General features: G+C 46.4%; 1 protein-coding gene across 2 annotated transcripts in view; it reads right to left on the bottom strand.

Moving 5' to 3' along the window:
- MMP14 (matrix metallopeptidase 14) overlaps positions 1-18347 on the bottom strand; it is a 74463-nt gene that overhangs the window by 34941 nt on the left and 21175 nt on the right. The gene's annotated exons all lie outside the window — the stretch shown is intronic.

Here is an 18347-nt window from a genome sequence, read left to right as displayed (position 1 = left end):
CCTTTAGCTTTATATTTTTGTGATTTATACCTTCATGGCTGTGTTTTATGTGGATATAAGGAATCAGATATAGAAGTCACAATGCACATGTTCACAATGCCGAACAAGCAGAAACCTGCCAAAACAGATCACCTCAGGCCTGAAATAATGAGCACAGACAGAGATTAAGCTGCAGAATACTGTGTAATCTCCGCTATCGCAGTCAGAAACCATCAGCTATTTGTCTTCTCAAGTTGCATGAAGTTGATCTCAGACATTAGGTAAGAGTCAGCTGAGGGGGATTTATCCCCACCGATACCTCCCGCTTTCCCAACTTAGAACCTGGTCAGAGAATTTTTGAAAATATCAGATGAAAAAAGTCAAGATATCCCAATATATATGTGCTGCCCCCTGGAGCAGGCAAACTGCTCGGATCCGGGGTTTTGATGTGGCTCGAGGGTCCCCGGACCCAGGGCTCAGCGGCCACTCAAGTGAAATATACACAGATACACTACTTACAAAAAAATTTAAAAATTAGGGATATTTGCCTTTCAGGTGAAATTTACGTAGGACGTAAAAAGTTCACCCTACAGTCAAAGTTGGTTATTTAATTAGAAGCATGCAATGGTGATTTCCTTTCCTCATCTCAAACAAGTTATTGAAACAAACGCCAACAACAGTGATGGCATGCCCCCCAAAAAATGTCACTGTCTCAATAACATGTCATGTGGCCTTGAGCATCAATTACAGCTCAACAATGACGTCACAAGTCAAGTTATTGTCTGCTGAGGCATGGCATCCCTCAGCTGATCCCATAGAGTACGGGTCACTCCATTTGAGGTACCCCAGTCTCCAGCAGTCATTCCCTAATGATGCGACCTTGATGAGCTGGAACACTGTCTTCCAGGAAGATGAAATTAGGCCTGTATTTTTCATACAGGGGCACAGTGACTGGAATAAGGATGTTATTCAAGTAGTAGGGGCTTGTCATTGTACAATTCACAAAGAGTAGGGCAGTTCTGTAGTGGCTAGGCACACTTGCCCACGCTGTGGCACAACCACCAGCAGAGGCTCATCTGCTGACAACAGTGCTTAATGCATAGCACATTCATTGCCAACTCCAACATCGTTGGCGGCCATCATTTTTGCTCAGCATGAATCGACTTTCATCAGTGAACAGCACTGAGGACCACAGGTCCCTTGACTAGCAAGAAGAGGACACCTGTACCTTGTGTTGTGGTCAGGTACCCTTGCAGGTGGTCTAGCACGAAGACCATGCTGAATGGTTTAGGATGGTCTGACGTGACACGTGAGTGCCTCTCATCTCTCTTACATGCTGCTGGAGTTGTGTGGTATTGACCATTCAGTCCCGAAGGGCATTGCTCACAATGAAGTGGTCATCAGTGTGGGATGTGGCCAAAGGATATCCATTTCTATGCCTTTCTGTGACTCTTCCAGTCTCTCTGTATCTCTGTTGCAAAACCTGCTGATGACACTCTGTAACACTCTAAGCTCAGTGGCACCTTCCGTCTGAGAAAATCCTGCTTGAAGCATCGAAATGGCAGGGCACGGTTCATCAATTTTTAGGTGTCGTCTGGGTCTCATTATGTCACATTGTGAACAGCATGATAAGGAGGACTGTTTAAAGGGAACCTGTCACCAGATTTGGCGACTATAAGCTGCGGCCATCACCAGTGAGCTCCTATATACAGCATTTCAGAATGCTGTATATAAGAGCACAGGCCGCTCTGTAGAACGTAAAAAACACTTTTATAATACTCACCTAAGGGGCAGTCCAGTCCGATGAGTATCACTGCTCTCCGATCCGGCGACACCTCTCTGCTGCTCAAAGTACTGTAATGCGCAGGCATGAGGAAAGGTTAAAGACCGCCTGTGCATGCGCACTACAATACTTTGATCTGCCCTCAGCAGGGCAGATCAAAGCGTCCCTGAGGAGGATGGCAATGCCGGCTTGTGTGGATGATGTAGGACATGTGATGCACACGGGCCTCAGAAGAAGGAAAATGGCGATCGTAGCAGAGAGGAGGTGCCGGACCGGAGAGCAGCGACACCCATCAGACTGGACCGCCCCCTAGGTGAGTGTTATAAAAGTGATTTCAACGTTATATAGCGAGGCCTGAGCTCTTATACTTGTATACAGCTTTCTGGAATGCTGTATATAAGACCTCACTGGTGGTGGCCACAGCTTATAGCTGCAAGGAAAGCCACTGGATGGGGTAAACCAATAGTAGATAATAATGGTAGCTAGTGACTGTCCCTCTGTGAATGAGCCCCCTACTAGCACCTCTGTGAAGGGCAACACAGATAGTGACGTCTTTTACTAGGCGCTATTGCGCATATATGTTTGTTGGTCCTTTTTAACCTAACATTATTAAAAGTTACTTTTTAGGCGTGATTTTTTGCTGTGTTACGCAGCTTATAGTTGCCAAATCTGTTGATAAGTTCCCTTTAAATACAAATTCTAATTGAACCCCAATATTTATTGGGCGATTCATGGATCAACACCTGTTGTGAATTTTGCCATTAAGCTCCTTGTTATTGGGCAATCACAATACACAGTATACAGTATATGTAGCTTCTGCTAACTTGACCCATTGATCATGATGAATCAAGATGTCTTGATGCAGGAAATTGTAACTTGACATGTTAACTTACTAGTGTTAAGTGTTAAGTTATAGTTTTCCAGCATCAAGATATTTTCTGCATTTTGGTATAATTGACATGTTGGGTGTTTGGCTATAAATTGTTACATCTGTAAATTTTCACAATATAAGATGATTAATGTAATAAATGTAATTTAGACTGCACAACATTGACTGTGTCCCATCTGTAAATTGTATTTTGGGGGTTTTAGGACTACTTTATGAGATTTTGTTCTTCTATTATACTCTGTTAACATTGTGCACTGCTTTGTATATCTGATGTGTTTATAAACATACTTATCACATTGGTGTCATCATAATATTACTGTTTTATGTGCCAAAAACTGCCTAGAAGGTATAATGTTACAGGCATGACAATCTGCTTCTGGGAATGTATCCAGGGAAATGCTCAACAGCCTCTGAATGGGAGTGAAGCTGACTCACTTTTGTTAAAAAAGAGAAAACAAAACAGAAACGTGCACATTACTATATAGACAGTATAATACCAGACCGGACATGCAGAAATCGCTCCAAATATCACATAATGGCGTTTGTTTTATGATACGTTTGACAACTCAATGGACATGTTAGACTGTTTTCTTTTTTTTCTATGATGCCTCTTTGGAGTAATTTACACAAATATGTTGCATACAAAATGGAGCATGGATGCCATTATTAAATCTGCTGCATTTTATAGCTTCTCAAAGTTACTACGATATTGTCAAAAGTTTCAAAAATGTGTAAAACATTTTGGTGTAAGGGGTGCTTCACACACAGCGAGCTCGCTGCCGAGATCGCTGCTGAGTCACGCTTTTTGTGACGCAGCAGTGACCTCATTAGCGATCTCGCTGTGTGTGACACTGAGCAGCGATCTGGCCCCTGCTGCGAGATCGCTGCTCGTTACACACAGCCCTGGTTCGTTTTCTTCAAAGCCGCTCTCCCGCTGTGACACACAGATCGCTGTGTGTGACAGCGAGAGAGCGACAAATGAAGCGAGCAGGGAGCAGGAGCCGGCGTCTGACAGCTGAGGTAAGCTTGTATCCAAGATAAACATCGGGTAACCAAGGTGGTTACCCGATATTTACCTTAGTTACCAGCCTCCGCAGCTCTCACGCTGCCTGTGCTGCCGGCTCCGGCTCTCTGCACATGTAGCTGCTGTACACATCGGGTTAATTAACCCGATGTGTACAGCAGCTAGGAGAGCAAGGAGCCAGCGCTAAGCAGTGTGCGCGGCTCCCTGCTCTCTGCACATGTAGCTGCATTACACATCGGGTTAATTAACCCGATGTGTACTGTAGCTAGGAGAGCAAGGAGCCAGCGCTCAGTGTGCGCGGCTCCCTGCTCTCTGCACACAGCGCTGGTAACTAATGTAAACATCGGGTAACCATACCCGATGTTTACCTTAGTTACCAGTCTCCGCAGCTTCCAGTCGGCGGCTCCGTGCAAGCGCAGCGTCGCTTGCACGTCGCTGCTGGCTGGGGGCTGTTCAGTGGTCGCTGGTGAGATCTGCCTGTTTGACAGCTCACCAGCGACCATGTAGCGATGCAGCAGCGATCCTGACCAGGTCAGATCGCTGGTCGGATCGCTGCTGCATCGCTAAGTGTGAAGGTACCCTAACTCAAGTTGACAGTAGTTAGGAAAAGCAATTTGTGAACTCCAGAGATATGGGCTCCTATGCTGTCCCTCACACTAGGCTATCCCTAACCTCAGGGTTACTTCTGATGGTGGAGATGCCTGAGTCCCGTTTCTGGCTATGCACTTAATCAGAAGTAATCTGATTTCCCCCACTCCAGCAGGTAAGAAAAGGACAGGAGTGAGATGGAAACACAGAAAAAGACAGACAAGGGAAAACCAAAACTCTGACACACTGCACACACAGGAATAGACAATGAGAAACTCGTGAGAAAAGCAAGAGCAAGAAGGTAGGAACAAAAGACAACAAGGGTTAACTCCACGATCACACTCAGCAACAAGTACCACAATCACCAGAAAGTCTGGGTCACAACATCTCACCAGACCACCTAATATAAACTATAGCTGGCATAGGTGGAAGGATCTAGCCAGCATATATAGAAGGGGAGCAGTTATATTTGGCTCCCCCACAACATGTGATCAAAGGAGACTAACAAGGAGAATAGCAAAGATTAACTCTTACTAGCCTGCCTATGGACTACAACTCTGCAGGTCGACGCACAAGTCTGCCTCTGTTGATCACAGACATCGGAAAAGTTATCCGGTAAAGTGTCAGAAGTAATCTGAACAGACACCAATGCCACCATGACAGTCTGCGATGTTTATAAAAATCTCCGTGTGACAGTTTACTAATGCTAATTTATACATAAAATCTGTAAAGAAAATATAAGATGTCGATTATATGCTATAGACTAAAGTATGAAAGGAGTGTGATAATTTGAGTTTTTCCTTTCTGACCCAATAACTGTCCTTAAGGTCGGGGCCACATGGGGATCTACTGCAATCCTCGCATGACACTCGGCTCACGCTGGCAGCACAGCAGGAGCCGAGTGTCATGCGAGTGTCACTGTGACTGAGGTTCGATCATGCGATCGGACCTCAGCTGCAGGGGGCGGGTCGGCTCTGAGGAGGGGAGGGCCAGCGCTGAGGAGGGGCAGGCTGGTACGGAGGAGGAAAGGGTTGGCTCTGAGGAGGGGAGGGCCGGCTCTGAGGAGGGGCGGGCAGGCGCTGCGGAGGGCAGGGAGGGATTTATCTCCCTCTCCTCTGTAGCCGGCTATTGCCATTCTCGCTCTGCACTCACAGTACACCGGTGTACAGCGAGTGCAGGGCGATTTTTCTCTTGCCCCAAAGACTTGAATGAGTGCGAGAGAAACCTGGATCGCATTACAGTTGCAGCATGCTGCGATTGTTTTTGTAGCGCCCCTGAATATAGATCAGGGTGCTACAGGGAACTTCATCCTTTCCCCAAGGTGCAGGGCCTACCCCCATGGTTCCAGGTTCCCAACAATCGGTGTCACTACCATCAGCACCACAAATCCCAACTACACCTTACATCATGACCTGTCAGACACACCAGTGGGTTGGTCTAGCTGGAATAGGGCCACGCACCTAGGGGTCAGGCAGACTGGTGGAGGGTTGGACAGTAGTCGAGTGAGAGCCCTCAAAGAGTGAGGAGCTGGAGTGGTAGCTCCCGGGGAGCTAGACCGAGGTTGGGTCACAGACGGTGGTCCGGGACTAGAGGTGTGGGGGACCGGTAGCAGTGACATTGGAAAAGGGTGCGACGGACATAGTCTAGGAAGACTGTCGGCACCAGAAAACCCAAAAGAACTGACCGGTACCGAACACGACGGGGTACAGGTCCCTAGGTCAGGAGCCGATTCAACATCCTGGCAATTAACCTGCAGAGGAAGGGGACCTTCAGGGACCTTCCCACAGAGCTCAGAGATTGAAGGCATCAGCACAATGCGGGGGACAGGGTTTTCCAGCCAAAAGCAGCCCACTAAAGTCCCAAGTGCCAGCCATCAAGAGCACAGCTACACTACACATAGTGAGCGGGGCCCTAACAGCTTCAAGCCAAGGGGCCACAAACAGACAACTAAATTATGCACGGAGGCAGGCTCCAGATTACCAAGCAACACTGGTGGGAGCGGATACATGGACGGGCTCCCCGCAGTGGCAGTAGTACACAGAGACTTTGGTTTACCTACGGCAGGGGTGGGGAACCTTTTTTCTGCCGGGGGCCATTTGGAAATTTCTACCAACCTTTGGGGGCCGCACAAAATTATCAACTTAAAAATTACCCTAATATATTTGGTCAAACAATTAACTCACTGTGGCGGATGGAGCTTCTACTCTTTGGTGCAGCTGTAATATTAGGCGATATTGATCTTTTTGCTTTTCATAACTGCTTTTCCAGGTTTGAGTTGGCTGGGACTGCTGTATATACATCACATGGGAGGGTTGGGAGGAATATAGATCACTGGGGAGGCTGGGGGCATAGACATCACTGGGGGATACATACATCACTGGGGGATACATACATCATTGATGGGGAGCACAAACATAGCTAGGAGGGCATAAACATTGCTGGGGAGGGCTGGGAGGAATATACATCACTAGGGAAGCAGCAGGGCATAGACGTCACTGGGGGTACATACATCACTGGGCGGCACAGACTTCACTGGGGGTATATACACATCACTGAGTTACACAGACATAGCTGGGGGGCACAAACATTGCTGGGGTTATATAAATAGCCTGGGGCAAACAACCCTGGGGGATGCCGGAGGGACACAGACAGCCCTGGGGGCACAGAGAATGATGGGAGAGGCTGGAGGCACAGACTGAACTGGGAGAGGCTCGGGGCACAGATCACTGGGGAGACTGGGGGGGCACAATTCACTGGGGAGACTGGGGGGGGCACAGATCACTGGGGAGACTGGGGGGGCACAGATCACTGGGGAGACTGGGGGGGGCACAGATCACTGGGGAGACTGGGGGGGCACAGATCACTGGGGAGACTGGGGGGGGCACAGATCACTGGGGAGACTGGGGGGGCACAGATCACTGGGGAGACTGGGGGGGCACAAATCACTGGGGAGACTGGGGGGGCACAGATCACTGGGGAGACTGGGGGGGCACAGATCACTGGGGAGACTGGGGGCACAGATCACTGGGGAGACTGGGGGGGCACAGATCACTGGGGAGACTGAGGGGGCACAGATCACTGGGGAGACTGGGGGGGCACAGATCACTGGGGAGACTAGGGGGCACAGATCACTGGGGGGAAAGAGGGGCACAGAGCACTGGGGGTACAGAGCGCTGGGGGCACAGGCAGACCCGGATGAGCTTGGAGGTAGTTAGAGAACTGGGGGAGGCTGGGATCACTGAGCGCTGGAGGTGGCTGCGGGCACGGAGAGCTCTGCCGTCGGGCACAGAGAGGAGCAGCCGCCTTAGCCGCTGGGCACAGGGAGCCGCCGGGCACAGAGAGGAGCAGCCACCGCCGGGCACAGGTAGCCGCGGGCACAGGGAGCCGCCGCCGCAACCGCCGGGCGCAGGGAGCTGCAACCGCCGGGCACAGGGAGCTGCTGGGCAAAGAGCGCTGCCCGGCACAGTAAGACCTGGGGGATAATTGGCAGTCAATCCTCTCCTTTTGATTTTAGCGCTCCTCACGCCGACCCCACCTACAAAGTACGTCCTCACGTGGGCAGTGCCAGCGTGCGGACGTAGTCTTTCAGATATAGGAAATGCAGCGTTCAGCATTGAACGCGCTGTGTGTGGTTTTAAAGGGCCAACAGCCGGTAAGATGCGGCTGCCGCCCCAGCACTGCAGTTCCCGGGAATCAGCCCGGGGGCCGCAGAAAAAGTCGTCGCGGGCCGCATTCGGCCCGCGGGCCGGAGGCTCCCCACCCCTGACCTACGGTGTGTGTGTCTACTTTATAAACCTCATCCAACACCACGACTACCACAATGAGTACCCTGATCCCCTGCACCCTGCGCTTCCAAATAACCACCAGCAAACATTCCCCTGAGCCCGGGGCCTTGCCTACCTGTGGAGGGACTGACATCAGGCTGCTTAACTCCACCTGCCCCAGTACTCTTTACAGCAGCAGCGGTACTCCCATTACCGCAACTCACAGGTGGCATCACAAACTTCTCCCCTGTAAAAATCCCCTTTTACGGATCAAAGTATCCGCCAAGCCGGGTCCGGATGACCCCCTCGAGCCACGATCCCGGATCCGAGCAGCCCGACTAACACCGGGGCGGTACATTTTCTCAGTCCGATTAGGGCTGTGAAAATAATTACTCATGGGTGCTGGCACATAGGCTAATATTGGTCCGAGTGGAATTCCATTTTTTTATCGCATCCCACTCACTCCGATTTTCACGCCGTGTGTCTTAGGCCTAAAGGGGTAGCTTCTTGATGAAAGACACAAGAAAATTATGAATAATGGAGTTCTTCCTTTTTGTGATTGCATTGGGAGCAGAGGCTCCACATATGAACAAATATCTCCTGCGCGGTCATAGATGTACCCTCTATGGCCAGCTCCTCAGCCTGAGTCCTGCTCAATGCAGATCAGTTATCTATGGGGCGATATAGGAGTATATGGTAATTCATAAATCACGTCTGTAAACCGCTGTGAAATTAATAGTGTAATATAAGTGAGTAAAATAAATCAATCAATCAAATCCACAGTAATGGCCGATGGGGCAGAACAATATGACTTTATGTGGTATATCCACTTCCTCAATAAGCTTCCCTAAAAACACAAACTGCTAAAACTTTCCATAGCAAGGAACTCACTTCACAGCAAAAATCCACATGGGTTATGTAAGGTTCTGGCCCATGACCCACAAAATGTACATTTCTGGCAACATGGGAATCTAAAATGTAAACAGTTTTTGTCTTTTTTTAACCACAACTCAAAGTTTGCACTAACTTATCCTTTCTTTCGACGTTGGCTTTTACATATATCGGATCTCCCTTTAAGCCGACCATTCACATTTTATAATACAGTACATTTTTTCGTAATTTACATCTTTTTATAGTTTAAATAATGCTGAATTTGTCGGATGCGGTCGTCAGTGTCCCCTCTCGACTAAGCTTCACTCACTTTTCCAAAAGTTGTCGCAGCTGGCCAGAACTGGTGTAAAACCACCAAAAGCTGCAAAATTTCAAACAGTTTTATACCAAAATTCTGACAAAACAGTTTGATGAAGCTACCCCTTCAAAAAGTAATTGTGGCCATTCTAATGTGTGTTTTCAAAGTAAGTACATCACCTCATCAGGTTCAATAGATCTTATAGTAACATACAGTATGTAGCTTATATTGTGAAATCTTGTGACAAATCCATTGTGCTATATTTTTTTCATCATAAATGTCATAGCCACTGCAGCTGATATCATATTATAACTAGTGATGAGCGAGCACTACCATGCTGGGGGCTCGGTACTCAGTTGGAGGCTCGGATGGTCGAAACTAGAGTACTTGAGTATAATGGAAGTCAATAAGGAACTCAAGCATTTTTCTAAAAAATGCTTGAGTTCACAATTGACTTCCATTATACTCGGTATACGAGTTGAGCCCATATGAGCCTCCAACTGATCATGATGAGTACCAAGCACCCCAGCATGGTAGTGCTCACTCATCACTAGTTATAACAGTATGAGTCACATATTAATATGCCTTGTACATACTGGTATTACTATCATAGCTTGTCTAGGAGATGTTTACCAAGGGGGACATAATGAATATCAGTTATATCTACTTTCTTTTGTCTTTGTTATCCATTGTATCGTGCTCCTAAAGCCTCCACTACACAATAGAGAGTTGTCAGCCTAATGTTTGGTCAACCGATTGTACAGCTAACAGCTATGTCTCCGGACTCCTCTATACACAGGACCACAAGATTTAACATAACAGTTCCTTCTCTCCACTGACATCATCTGTCATGAAAAGTTGGGAGAAACCCATAAGGCCCCTTTACACACTGAGACTTTCTAGCGATCCCACCAGCGATCCCAACCTGGCCGGGATCGCTACAAAGTCTCTGGTGAGCTGTCAAACAGGCAGACCTGGCCAACGACGCAACAGCGATCCGGACCTGCAGAACGACCTAACTGGTCATTGGGGACGTTGTAAAGCAGCTTTTTGAAAGGGAAGTCGCTGTAAAGTCCCCTTTACACACTGAGACTTTGCTGCACAGCGGGAAACAAAGGACCAAAGAATGGTCCTGAACGATTTGTAGCGATCAGCAACTTCACAGCAGGGGCCAGGTCGCTGATGTGTTTCACACACTGCAATGTCGCTGGGGAGGTCGCTATTACGTCACAAAACCGGTGACGTTACAGCGATGTCGTTTGCGATGTTGCAGTGTGTAAAGCCACCTATACATATGGGGTCTTTACTCACAATCCAATGCCATGCCCTGTGATCCTGACATACTGCCTATCATTCCATCAATTCAGTATAGGACATAGTGACATTGAATTTGTATTTGATTTTGTTTTAGCTAATAAGACAAGGTTATGCATAAATTCAGCAGGTTCCTTGGCTCAGAAAGGGTGGAGGGAGACTGATCTAACATTCTTAAGTATTGTCCACTGCTATGATATTGATGACCTAACCTTAGGATGGGATCATCAATATTATATCAGTGATGATACTGCAGGTCACTGTCTATTCATCTTAATAAGCTCCGATCTGCATTGCTAAACAGGGCATTGGTGGGCACAGTTTACAGATGGCCCCTGCTGGAGCTGGTATCAGCTGATATGTGGGAGTGCTGGGTGTGAGACCCCCAACAGTCTGATAATGATGGATAGGTAATTCAAATAATAGAGGTGGATAATCCCTATAATAAGGATAGAATATATTTCTACAGATGTGAAATGTTTTGTAGTAGGATAGTAGGAAGGGGACATTAAGAGATAACTCAACAACGAGTGCCATAGTGAACCACTGTATTTAAAAAGTGACCATATAAATTAGCTCTAAAGGATCCTTACATTTGATAAGGTGGCTACCACCAATAAACTAGAGACTAGACTAGAGCCATGTTCTTCCACCTTGAGAAGAGCTACATCATATTTCTTTTTTCCAGGGAGCATTAGCTGACTCATTAAACACCTGGTGGTCTTCACAGAGGAAACAATAGTTCATAGATCTCCAAACAAAGAGGATAGCTGACAAGGGTGATGTAAAAATTCAATTACAAGGAAGGCCTAAAGGCTGCTGCTACACATGCTGATATCATCTGATGTGAATGGGGCCCCCTGGATAGATGATGTCAAGGAGATAAGGATCCAGCATGTCTTATCTTGGACTGCTGATCATTTTGTTCTGTAAGAAATAAGACATTTTTGGCAGTGGTTCTCTTATAGAGAGCACAGTAGCAAGCGCTCAAGTATTTGGGAGAAACGGCGGAGACAACTGCCAACTGATGACTGCGCAAACCATCATTAGGTTGATAGGTATCTAAAGTGTATGGGGCTTTATGATATAGATTATATACTTGGTACTCACAATTAAAGACTGCTGCTAACTTTGGTACTGTGGTGGAGGTAATCTAATTAAGCACTCGCCTGTTGAAGAATACGCTTCAGGCTACTGAACAATAACTGACTAAAGGGCACTTTATACGCTGCGATATCACTAGCAAGCGTATCCGCCCCCGTCGGTTATGCGTCACAGGCAAATCGCTGCCCGTGGCGCACAACATCGCTTACACCCGTCACACGGACTTACAGTACCTTCCCTGTGACGTTGCTGTGGCCGGCGAACCGCCTCCTGTCTAAGGGGGTGGTTCATGCGGCGTCACAGCGACGTCACACGGCAGCTGTTCAATAGAAGCGGAGGGGCAGAGATGAGCGGGCGGAATATCCCGCCCACCTCCTTCCTTCCTGCCGGTGGACGCAGGTAAGGAGATGTTCGTCGTTCCTGCGGTGTCACACATAGCGATGTGTGATGCCGCAGGAATGACGAACAACCAGTGGCATGCACCACCAACGATATTATGAAAAGGAACGACGTGTCAACGATCAAGACGTTTTTGCGATCGTTGATCGTCGCTCCTAGGTGTCACACGCTGCGATGTCGCTAACGACGCCGGATGTGCGCCACTAACGATGTGACCCCCGACGATATATCGTTAGCGATGACGCAGCGTGTAAAGCACCCTTAAGTCCAAACATCAGTCTCACGAGGTTCAGCTAGAAAATAACACGCAGAAAGTTACTTAATGCAGCTTTTGTAAATGCGGCATTCCCTATAAATTCCATCCAATGCCATGCCTTTTAATGCAAACTTCCCTCACTGTCTCTCAGTTCTGGTCTTTCAAGTCTTTTAGAAAGTTTAGATTTCGCTTACCTTACTTTTGGCAAGATCTGACTGACTGTTAAGTTTGGTAAGACAACTAGTTAACACATCGTTTTGTGTACTTTGGCAAATGATACTATTTACCCCATTGTAAGAACTGGATGTTCAGATTTCCAAAGGAGGATGAACAAACTATATCCATAGAGAAATGATTGTTAATGGAACTCAAAGTTCTATCTTCAAACACATTAAGCCAAAAAGTTCCCCACTGCATATAAAATGGAGGTATATAATGTTCTGGACTGGACACTGTGTAATTCACGGGTTCTTTGGTAATGGCAGACTCTACATGCCTGCCGATTGATGGTTGATTAATGGCCAGAATCTGCAAATTATGATTGACTAGAGCAATGGCATTAATATTAAGGGTTTGTACTAAGTTTAAAATTAGTAAAATTTGCTACTTAGCTAATTGCTCAGTTACCAGAAACCAATTGGCTACATACTAGTGGATTGACTGTCATTTAATAGCCTTAGGTGTACTTTGCACGCTGCGACATCGCAAGCCGATGCTGCGATGCCGAGCGCGATAGTCCCCGCCCCCGTCGCAGCTGCGATATCCTTGTGACGTCACTCTGGCCGGCGATCCGCCTCCTTATTAAGGGGGCGGGTCGTGCGGCGTCACTGCGACGTCACACGGCAGGCGGCCAATAGGAGCGGAGGGGCGGAGATGAGCGGGATGTAAACATCCCGCCCACCTCCTTCCTTCCGCATATCCTACGGAAGCCGCGGTGACGACCGGTAGGAGATGTTCCTCGCTCGAGCGACTTCACACACAGCGATGTGTGCTGCCGCAGTAGCGAGGAACAACATCGGACCGTCGTGTCAGTGTAATTATGGATTACGCCGACGCTGCACCGATGATACGATTACGACGCTTTTGCGCTCGTTAATCGTATCATCGAACCTTTACACACTACGATGTTGCATGCGATGCCGGAAGTACGTCATTTTCAATTTGACCCCACCGACATCGCACCTGCGATGTCGTAGTGTGCAAAGCCCGCCTTAGACAGGTCACCCATACTTCCATGCCAACAGAATAATCGTTACTACGATGGACTGCCCATTGTTTTCGGCAGCTCATCCTGTTTAAACAAAACAAGCTTAAAGGGATGGTTTACCTGTTTTCATTACTGGCCATATCAATAATATGCTGAGAAAGAAGGTTTCTCTCAAATACCTTGTGTTGCCAATAGTGCCTGTGAATGGCGCTATTGCGGTCCGCCCACCCCCTTCGCGTGACCCCCGGGCTCTGTGACCTTTGATGACCAGTGATGTCAAGTCATCTGAGGGGGGCCGCAGTCTTCGTGAGTGACTGGGCTGTGAGTGGCATTTCACCGCTTGTCACAGCCCAGTTACAGCGCAGCATCTCCGAGCTCCCTCCTCCTTCACTGCAGAGTGCCTCAAGCAGGAGCGATGCTGGGCTGTGATGAGCTGTGAAACGCCGCCTACAGCTCAGTCACTCAGAAAGACTGTGCCTCAGTTGACGCCTCAGTTGACGTGACCTCACCGGTCATCAGAGGTCACAGAGCCCGGGGGTCATGCGAAGGGGGTGAGCGGACTTCAATAGCGCCACTCACAGGCACTAATAGCAACACAAGGTATTTGAGAGAAACCTTGTTTCTCAGCATAATATCGATGTGGCCAGTAATGAAAAGGGGTGAACCACCTTCTTTAAGAATTATTTCACCCAACAAACAAGTTTGAGGCTAGATCAAAACATATGAACGGAGCTAGCCATAAGAAACGAAGATGCATAATTAAGGTCGGGATAAAAGAATGCCACTGTATAATGCCATTGATTAGTCTGTGTCCACATCCCATCATATCACATAATAATACCACTTATAATTTCAAGGAATGTCATGATTTAATCTTGAGTATTAAAACCTTGAAGGCCATTCATCCATAGAGACTATGGATATTAGGAAGAATGAACGTACGTTGCTCTTTAATTATCCTACAATGATGATCACTGTTCCTAGGCCCCATTATGGCATGTTGATGACCTCTATTTGCTAAAGTTAAGAGTCAGTAGGAAGATCAGGTCCTGTCTTGACTTTGTCACTCATTCATACAAACTGGCACCATTAAGTACTATATCTGACCACTAAAGGTATGTCTTGTCCTTAATGCTTACAAAATAAAGGACAGGACCACAGCTCGGCTGTCAAGTTGTCAAGCCACAGTGCTGTGCTGGGAGATTGATTGAGACAATTATTCACTCCACCAGATCTCTTTCCCATTATTTTGTATTCTTTTATAGACCTTGCGCATAAATTAACGGGAAGCTATCATCAGAAAATGACCTATTGTTTACATGAGGTTTGTGTATTACCTGTATTTTTAAAACATGTTTGGCTTTTTTTCATATCACAATTAATAATATTAAAAGCCTAAATTATCAATCTTGTAATATTCACACTGGCCACCGTGGCTTCTGTAATTTCAGAAAGTTTTCAGTAGGTTCTTATCATCAGGGGAAGGATTACAATGACAGGTAACACTGCTAAGACCCTGTCACACACAATGAGATCGCTAACGAGATTGTTGCTACCATTTCTGTGACGCAGCAGCGATCTCGTTATGTGTGACACCTACCAGCGATCAGGCCCCTGCTGTGAGATCTCTAGTCCTTGCTGAATGGTTGGGACCATTTTCTTCAAAGGCGATCTCTTGATGGGCTGGACGCATCGCTGTGTTTGACGCCTACCAACGACCTAACACAGTCCCAACGCCTGCCGAGATCGTTATATAGGTCGCTGATCGTTACTGCGTCATTGGTGAGATCTGACTGTGTGACATCTCACCAGCGACCTTCCAGCGACTTACCAGCGATCCTTATCAGGTCACATCGTTTTCGGGATCGCTGGTAAGTTGTTAAATGTGACAGGGGCTCTATACACAGCTGATAATAAAGTATCCACTAGTGACAATAGGGGATGCCACAGCCGACCCTACTCCCTTTTCCTTCAAAATGAATTATGCAAAGTCTCACTGGGTGCTTTAATACAAAAAAAGGGTCTGCGTATGTTCATTCCAGCTGTGTACATGTGTTGTTTCCTGCAACAACTGCAAGTTATACAGAAATAGCTCAATTGTTCAGTAAGAAAATTGCAATATTACTATTGGATATGTGATATAAAAAAAATGCCTAAAAGAAAACCAGAAATCAAGTTTAACACAAAACAATAGGTTGTTTTCTGATGATAGCTTCCCTATAAGAATACTATTGTTACTAAAGTAGAGCTCTGTAAATCTATTAGCTAGTTAAGTTTCTTCTGCTGAATTGAAACATTTCTGTGATTTGTAATATAATTTGCTTAGTAAGGAGAATGTTAAATAAGGATAGTGTTGGCTTTCCCTATACGGCTTGGTGACCCACTTTTTCTATTTCAACCCATAAATTAAAACCATCTGGATTACTTTAAGACACAATGAAATTGGATAGTTAGTGGAATATATGCAGAATTCTTTTGTCTCTAAACCAGCGACAGATGTAAAAATTCTCCGCCCAAACTGACAAGCATTACAATATTTTTCATTATTAGGAGACTTGTCAGGAAACTGACTGCATGCACTGATATTTCCATTGATAGAAACAATATTCCAAGGGGTAATTGTTTTTAGGTAGGTTTTTAGAATCATAATTGTTTTTTTAGGCTGGTTCTAGTATCATTGACAAATCTACTCTTAAAGAGGTTTCCACTACTTTGACGTTGATGGCCTATCCTTAGGATAGATCATATGTCTGATTGGCCGGGGTCCTACACCCCGCATCCCCACCAATCAGCTGTTCTCGGTCCTGGCGGTGGCAGCAGGTAGCCAGAAACGCTCAGTTCCGGAGCTGCTCCGTGTTTTGATAGTGGCCGTGGCCAGGTACTGCACATTTGCCTCCCATTCTAATTAATAAAAGGCGGTTGTGCAGTACCCGGCCTTGGCTACTATCAGAAGACAAAGCAGCGCTGGAACTGAGTATTTCCGGCTGATTGCTGCCGCCGCCAGGACGAAGAACAGTTGATCGGAAGGTGTGCGGGGTGTCAGACTCCGGCTGCTCCTAGGGATAGGCCATCAATGTCAAAGTAATGGATAACCTCTTTAATAATCATGGCTAACAGCCATGCTGCTAATGAAAATGTATGGTTTATTGCAAACTTAGAGCCATAAGACAAGTACATGGTATGGATTTGGTGTGGATTTTCCTTGTGGATCTGCATACGGAAAATCTGCACCTTTATACAGTACCAGCTGGTTGGGATATATTCAAACATTGTGTTTTTGCAGCGTTTTTCAATGCATTTTTGACAAACGAAATGCAGTGTTTTACTAACCCAGCAGAGTGAATGAGGTTCCTGAAATCTCATGCCCATGCAGATTATTGTTTTCCTTGCAGATTTGAAGCAGGTTTAAAATCTGCAGCATGTTAATTCTTTCAGCATTTTTTAAGTGTTTTTCATCCATTCAAATAAATGATATAAAAAATGCATAAAAAACGCCCCCAACACTACAGTACTTTCAGCAGATTTTTCTACTACAAATACTAAACATGTGCACGCTGTCTAAATTTTCTGGCCGTAAACTGACCTGGATTTTATTGTCAATTCTTTGTACAAAATTCTTTGCTGATTTAAAGAGGTTGTCCACTACTTCTACATTGATGGCCTATCCTTAGGATAGGTCGTCAATGTCTGATCGGCCTGTGTCCAACACCCGACACCCCAGCCGATCAGCTGTTCTCAGGGCCACAGGCGGCAGCAGCAGGTGGCTGGAAATGCTCAGTTCCGGAGTTGCTCTATCTTTTGATAGCAGCTGGGTACTGCACATCCGTCTCCCATTCAAATCAATAGGATCAGTGTACGGAAGGAAGAAAGGAAAGGGTTAATCCGCACTGCCGTGTGGGATAAGAGGACGATCAATTGAAGATAAATTGTGATTTATTGGTCTACGCGTTTCGAAGTTCTAAAACTCCTTCAGGAACCAAAATCACTGATGCACATTTTTGGAGATTTTGGTACCTTCAGAGGGAGTTTCAAAACTTCGAAACGCGTAGACCAATAAATCACAATTTGTCTTCAATTGATCGTCCTCTTATCCCACATGGCAGCAAGGGTTCCTTTTTCCTTCCATACACTGATCCATCTACAGCAGTGTTTCTCAATTCCAGTCCTCAAGGCCCACCAACAGATCATGTTTTCAGGTTTTCCTCAATCAGGTTTTCAGGCTTTCATTAATGTTGCACAGGTGATGGAATTATTCCTTGTCTAATATTGAGGAAAACCTGAAAACATGATCTGTTGATGGGTCTTGAGGACTGGAGTTGAGAAATACTGATCTACAGGATCTGCAGCAGCTACTGTGGTCTTCCTTGCCCTTATAGTAGTTGTAACTTATCTAACTACCCCAGGTGAGTGATTCCCTGTAATCAGTTTATTCTGGTACCATCAGGATAAAATCCTATTTGCACTTTTTTGTCTTTTCTAGAAATTTTAATCAAATCAATAGGAGGCAGATGTGCATTACCCGACCACGGCACTATCAGAGCACAGGGCAACTACGGAGCTGAGCATTTGCTTGCTGCTGCCGCTGGCACCATTGACATCTGATTGGCAGGAGTACGGGGTGGCGGACCCCAGCTGATCAGACATTGATGACCTATCTAAAGAATAGGCCATCAATGTAAAAGTAGTGGCCAACCTGCTTGGAAGACGGTGATTTAAATGCAGAAATGCAGCGAAAATGCTGGGGAAATGCTGCAAATAAGCTGCTGATCCACATCAAATCTGCTACGTGCACACATACTCTTTTGGTATGCAGTTTTTGAAGTGAAAACCAGATGTGCAAGATAAAAGGAA

This window comes from Anomaloglossus baeobatrachus, chromosome 1, assembly GCF_048569485.1.
Source record: "Anomaloglossus baeobatrachus isolate aAnoBae1 chromosome 1, aAnoBae1.hap1, whole genome shotgun sequence".
NCBI classification, from domain to species: domain Eukaryota; kingdom Metazoa; phylum Chordata; class Amphibia; order Anura; family Aromobatidae; genus Anomaloglossus; species Anomaloglossus baeobatrachus.
The sequence above is the reverse complement of the archived record's forward strand: the minus strand, read 5'-3'. Positions and strand labels throughout refer to the sequence as shown.